Genomic DNA, 6,539 nt, shown 5'->3' on the forward strand with positions numbered 1-6,539 from the left:
ACATCCAATTTATTAATTCTTGGTATTATTTCCTGAGCTTTAGGAGTCCTACTGAGGAGCTCATTGACTACACCTATAAGTTGGAGTGTTGCCCCTATGTTTTCTTCTAATGTGTGTAAAATTTCTTGTCTAATCCCTAGGTTTTTGATCCACTTAAAGTTGACTTTTGTACAAGCTAAGAAGGATTCGGTTTCATTCTTCTAAACATGTATATCTAGTTTCCCAACAACATTTGTTTAAATAAGGCTGTCTTTTCTCCAATGTATGCTTTTGATACCTTTGTCAAAAATCAGATGATTGTATATGTGTGGATTTGTGCCTGTGTCTTCTATCTATTCCATTGGTCTATGTGTCTGATTTTGTGCCAGTACCATACTCTTTTTGTTACTATAGCTCTGTAGTACAATTTGAAATTGGCTATTGTGATGTCTTTGACACTGCCCATTTTGCTCAGAATTGCTTTGGTTCTCAGAATTCTTCCATGTGAATTTTAGGACTGCTTTTTTTTCTAGTCTGTGAAGATTGTCATTGGTATTTTGATGGGGATTACATTGAATCCTGTAGATCACTTATGGTAATATAGTTATTTTAACAATATTAATTCTGACTATTCATGAACACAAAAGGTCTTTCCTTCCCCTAGTATCTTCTTCAATCTCTTTTTTCAGTGTTTTGTAATTTTCACTTTAGTGCCCTTCCACCTCTTTGGTTAGATTTATTTCTAGGTATTTTTGAGGCTATTGTGAATGGAATTATTTTCCTGATTTCTTTTTCAATAGATTAATCATTGGTGCATAGAAAAGATTGATTTTTATATGATGATTTTGTATCTTGCTACTTTGCTTAATTTGTTTATCAGTGCTAGAAGTCTTCTGGTAGAATTTTTAGGATCTTCTAAGAAGAATATATTATACTCTAATATTCAAACCAAGAAAAAACACTAGCACTGCTTTGACTCCATTATCATCATCCAAATCACAGTTATGTCCCCAGTGTTATAAGTTTGGTGAGTTGAATCCTTTTTATACATTATATATGCATGTATGTCTTATTAAAATATAAAATAGGATCATATTTGGTATTCTGTTTTGAAACTTATATTTTCATGTAAAATATGCTTCAGTTAGTTAGATATGTCAGTATATTTAAAGCTGCTTTGTTCTTTTAACTGCTGCATGATATTCAATAGTTTGATTGTGATATTGTTTATTTAAACACCTACCCCAACTGATGAACATAAAATTGTTCTGAGTCTGAGGTTAATAAAAATAAGCCTTCATTAAACAGCCTGGTATATACAACGTGGCCCATGGGTAAGAAATTTTTTTAGGATATCCTACCTGTAAATAGACTTGTTTGATTAAAGGAATAAGATTTTATAAATTTAATACTGCCAAAAGACGGATATGAGATCATACATAGTTAATGGATATAGTGTCAAACTGCCCTCCTAAAAGCTGGGCCAATTTACACCCTTGTCAAGTACATGACAGGACCTGTTCGCCAGACTCTGATGCACACTGTATATTGGTGATCAGTGCCAATATAAGAAGTAAAAATAGTATCAGATTTTCATTCTTTAATTCACATTTCCAAAATATCTGTTATCTTGACCATCATTGCGTATGATTATTGACCATTTGCATTTCTTCTGTGAGAATCATTCAGATCCTTGAAGTTTTTTTCTGTCCAGCTGAATTTTTCTCACTGTCTTATAGTTCTTATGCAATATTAGTTATTTTTCTGATATATAAGTTCCACATATATTCTCCAAATCTGTCAATAATATCTTAATTTATAGTATTATAATATTCAGACTTTTTATATTTGTATGGTCAAATATATTAAATTTCCTATGTGGATTATGACTATAGATACATATATTTTCAAATATAGACTCTTTAAATAAATAGCCAAATCTCAGCACTACTCATATAACAGTCCATTACTCCCCAACTAACTTAAAAAGCTGACTTAACCATATGTTAAATTTTCATTCATAATCAGATCTGTTTCATGAATTAACTTTTCTGTTCCACTGATATGCATATATATTATTGCCTTAATGCACACTTTTAATTGGTATAGATTTGTAGCAAGTTATGAAAGGAGAAATCCTTTATGGTTCTGTTTCTTCGAACTATTTTTGGATATGCTTGGGCATTTCAAGTGTAACTCCAAATTTCATTTTCTTCTCTTTAGTTTTTAGATTTTTTATGTAATTTTTTTTTATTTATATATGACAGCAAAATGCAGTACAATTCCTATTACATATATAGAGGACAATTTTTTCATATCTTTGGTTGTATACATAGTATATTCACACCAATTTATCTTCATACCTGTTCTTTAGATAGTAGTGATCATCACATCTTTTTATTTTTAATTTTATTTCCACATAATTGTACACATAATAATAATGCTATATATTTATGGGCTTCAATGGCATGTTTTAACATGTATACATTATATGATGGTCAAATTAGTATATCCATCACCTTAAACATTTATCATTTCTTTGTTATGAGAGCATTCAAAATCCTCTCTTGAGGTGAAATATACATTTTTAGATAATTTAAAAACTTTTTTAGATTCCACATATGAGTGGAATCAAGCAATGTTGTCTGTCTGTGCCTGGCTTATTTCCCTTAACATCCTGTCCCACAGGTTCATTCATCTTGTCACAAATGACAGAATTTCAGTTTTCAAGATGGCAGAATAGAGGAGGTCACTTTCCAGGCTGCTCTGTGGAATGAAACCAAGAAAGCAGACAGGCAGCTTCTCAGCAAGGTGGGTGAACAAAAAAGTGGGGGGACTTTACTGGAATTTAAAACTGGACATTCAAATCAAACTGGGAACTCAGGAGGTTGGATATAATAAAATAAGGAAGAAATCCCCAGCAGCACAGCCACTGTGGGGGCCAGGCCAGAAGCACCAGCCACAGTTGTCCCTCCGTAAGCACATTGGAGGGATAAGGGAATTAAAAGAAGCTGCATTTTGGGGAGGCCCAGGGCATGTCTGGGAACAGAGCATTTAGAGATAAAAGATGTTGCCTGGCAAACCTGGAAGACTTGCTGCACAATATCCATATGTGGAGGGAAAAAGCTGCCATCTCTCCAGGTGGCATGTGGAGGACTAAGGAAGGAACCATTTTGCAGCTGCTGCTCAAGGGCCAGCAGCTGAGGGGGCTTATTCAAATTTGGCCCAAAATATGGGCCCAGTAAACACACACTGCACGACATAGAGTGTGCTTTAATGACCAGGAGAAAAGCAAACATGGAGAGAGGTTTATGCAGGGGACCACTGGTCATGGAAATCCACTGGCTCCACCCCTCCATCTCCAATCCAACTGCTTGCAGGACCATCTGGGAGAGACGCATCTGGCCAGGAATTCAGAAGAGCAACAGAGGGAGAAATTGTTTGGAGACTGAACCTGAGACCAAGAAACGTAGGGTCTGAAGTTGGTGTAAGGGACTAAGAATTTGGTCCCCCACCACACGAGTGGAACCCAGGGGAGAACCCAGGGGTACAGTCTTCCAGTGTGGACCAGAAAGTACTGGGCACCGGAGGTGCACTGATTTAAAATCTCCAGACCAATTGGAATTCAGCAAAGGGCCTGGAGCCCACATAAGCCTAAACCCTGCTTCCAGGAATTTCACCTATGGGATTACCTCTCTCACTCCAACAATCCAGAGGGTGGAGCATCACACTCTAGAAGACCCCACCTAAAGCTGCTGAGAAGAAAATCTGAGAATATTTTGAACCTCAGTGGAAAGAATTCTTTAACTTTTCACCAAGATCTTTTTTGAAATTCATTTTCTCCATTTAATTGTGGTACATGGACACCTATACATATTTGTGTTTCTTTTTTTCTCAGTTCTAGCATTTTTGAAGCCAGTTATTTTTTATGGATTAGTTTTTTGTGAACTAGGATGTTTGATTAGTATATTTTAGTTTTGCTTTGTATTCTTTTATTTTTAAACTTTTATTTAATTTTTTATATATATATATATATGTATATATATACACATACATATTTCTCCTACCTCCTTCCCTTAATTCTCTTTTCTTCTGCCAACAGCCAATCTCTATTATTCTCTTTCACTTTTCCTTTTTTTTAACTTCTTCTCTACTCTTTCCTCATAATCATCACATCCTATATCACTTCTGTTCTCTCCCTGTCCACCATTTGAAATTACAAACCTTTTGCAAACTTGCTGGTTTTATTGTAGGCAATAACTGATCATATTATTTTTGTTTAGTGTGATAATTAACATTATAGACATCATAGTAGGAACTATTTGGTTTAAAACTGTATGTTGTTTGCATTTGTTGTTGTCATTATTTTCTTCCCCTAAACAGTGAGGTACTAGAAACCTTCAGGGACACTGAAAATCCATAGGGTAGAAACTCTACTGACCCAGATCCATACTGTTAGATGGGTAGACTCACAAACAACATGAAAAAGCAAGGGAACATATTGTCCTAAACAAATCAAGATACTCCAATAACAGGATCCATCAACACCACAGTGGAAGAAATGTCAGAGAAGGAGTTTAGAATGTACATAGTTAAACTGATCTGTGAAGGAAAGGACAGTATAAGAAATTAAATCAAAGAAAAAATACAGGAAGTGAAAGATCACCTCAATAAAGAGGCAAAGATTCTGAAAAAAAAAAAAAAGCAGAAATCCTCAAAGGAAACAATAAACCAAATTAAAAATTCAATAGAAGGCATCACCAACAGACTTGAGCACTTGGAAACAGAACCTCAGGCAATGAAGACAAAATATATAATCTTTATTAAAATAGAGTTGACTACAGAGAGAAGTTGTTAAGAAACCATGAACAGAACTTCCAAGAACTATAGGATAACATGAAAAAAATTAAGATTTATCAGGATAGATGAAGGTACAGAGATACAAACCAAAGGAATACACAATCTTTTCAATGAAATAATATCAGAAAGTTTCCCAAACCTAAAGAATGAAATAGAAAATCAAATACAAGAGGTTGGGGCTGGGGTTATGGCTCTGTGGTACAGTGTTTGCCTAGCATATGTGAGGCACTAAGTTTGATTCTCAGTGCTGTGCATAAAAAAAATAAAATAAAGGTCCATCAACAACTAGAAAAATATTTTTAAAAAATACAAGAGGCTTACAGGACTCCAAATACACAAAATTGCAACAGACCCACACCAAGACACATTATAATGAAAATGCCTAACATACAGAATAAGGTCAGAATTTTAAAGGCTGCAAAGAGAAAAATATGAGATTATGTGCAGGGGAAAACCAATTCAGATCTCAGCTGATTTCTCAACCCAGACCCTGAAAGCTAGAACATCCTTGAATAACATATACCAAGCTCTGAAAGAAAATGGATGCCAACCAGGAATCCTATACCAGCAAATTTAAGCTTCAGATTTGAAGATAAAATAAAAACTTTCCATGATAAACAAAAGTTAAAGGAATTTGCAACTAGAAAGCCTGAAGTATAAAACATACTCAATAAAATATTTCATGAAAAATAGAAGTGAAAACCAGCAAAGGTAGGAACCCCCTAAAAGAAAAGTGGCTTGATGGAGAAATAGATTCAAATTAAAAAACAGAAGTAAATCAAAATGACAAGGAACAAAAATCATTTCTCAATAATAACATTGAGTGTAAATGGCCTAAACCCATCAATCAAAGGACATAGACTTGCAGATTGCATTAAAAACAAGACCCAACAATGAACTGTCTCCAAGAGATTCACCTCATAGGCAAAGACGTACACAGACTGAAGGTGAAAGGATGGGGAAAAAAAACATGTCATTCACATGGATTTTGTAAACAAGCAGGGGTGTCTATCCTCATATCAGATAAAGCAGACATTAAGCCAAAGCTAATCAGGAAGGACAAAGAAGGCCATTTTATACTGCTCAAGGGAATTATACATCAACAAGATATAACAATTGTAAATATGTATGCTTCAAACAATGGAGCATCTATGTACATCAAACAAACCCTTCTCAATTTCAAGAATCAAATAGACCATAGCACAATAATACTGAATAACTTTTACATGCCTCTGTCACCACTGGATAGATTCCCCCAAACAAAAACTAAATAAAGATGGGGCTGAGGCTGTAGCTTTGTGGTAAAGTGCTTTCCTTGCATGTGTGAGGCACTGGGTTCAATCCTCAGCACCACATAAAAATACATACAGATACTGTGTGTTCATCTACAACTAAATAAATATTTTTAAAAAAAAACTAAATAAAGAAGCTATAAAAGTAAAAACAATACAATTGATAATTAGACTTAACATATATAGAATATCTCATTCATCAATGACTGAATACTCTTTCTTCTCAGCAGCACATGGATCCTTCTCTAATATAGACCATGCTATGTAAGCTTCACATATATTGGCATATAAATGTAATATTACCTTAATATATTTTTAGCATCTGAAGGGTTATTGTAATAGCTCCCTTTTCATTGATATTAATTTTTGTGTTCCTGCTTTTTTCTTGATTAGACTTGTTCATTTTTA

This window comes from Marmota flaviventris, chromosome X (assembly GCF_047511675.1).
Source record: "Marmota flaviventris isolate mMarFla1 chromosome X, mMarFla1.hap1, whole genome shotgun sequence".
Taxonomy (NCBI): Eukaryota; Metazoa; Chordata; class Mammalia; order Rodentia; family Sciuridae; genus Marmota; species Marmota flaviventris.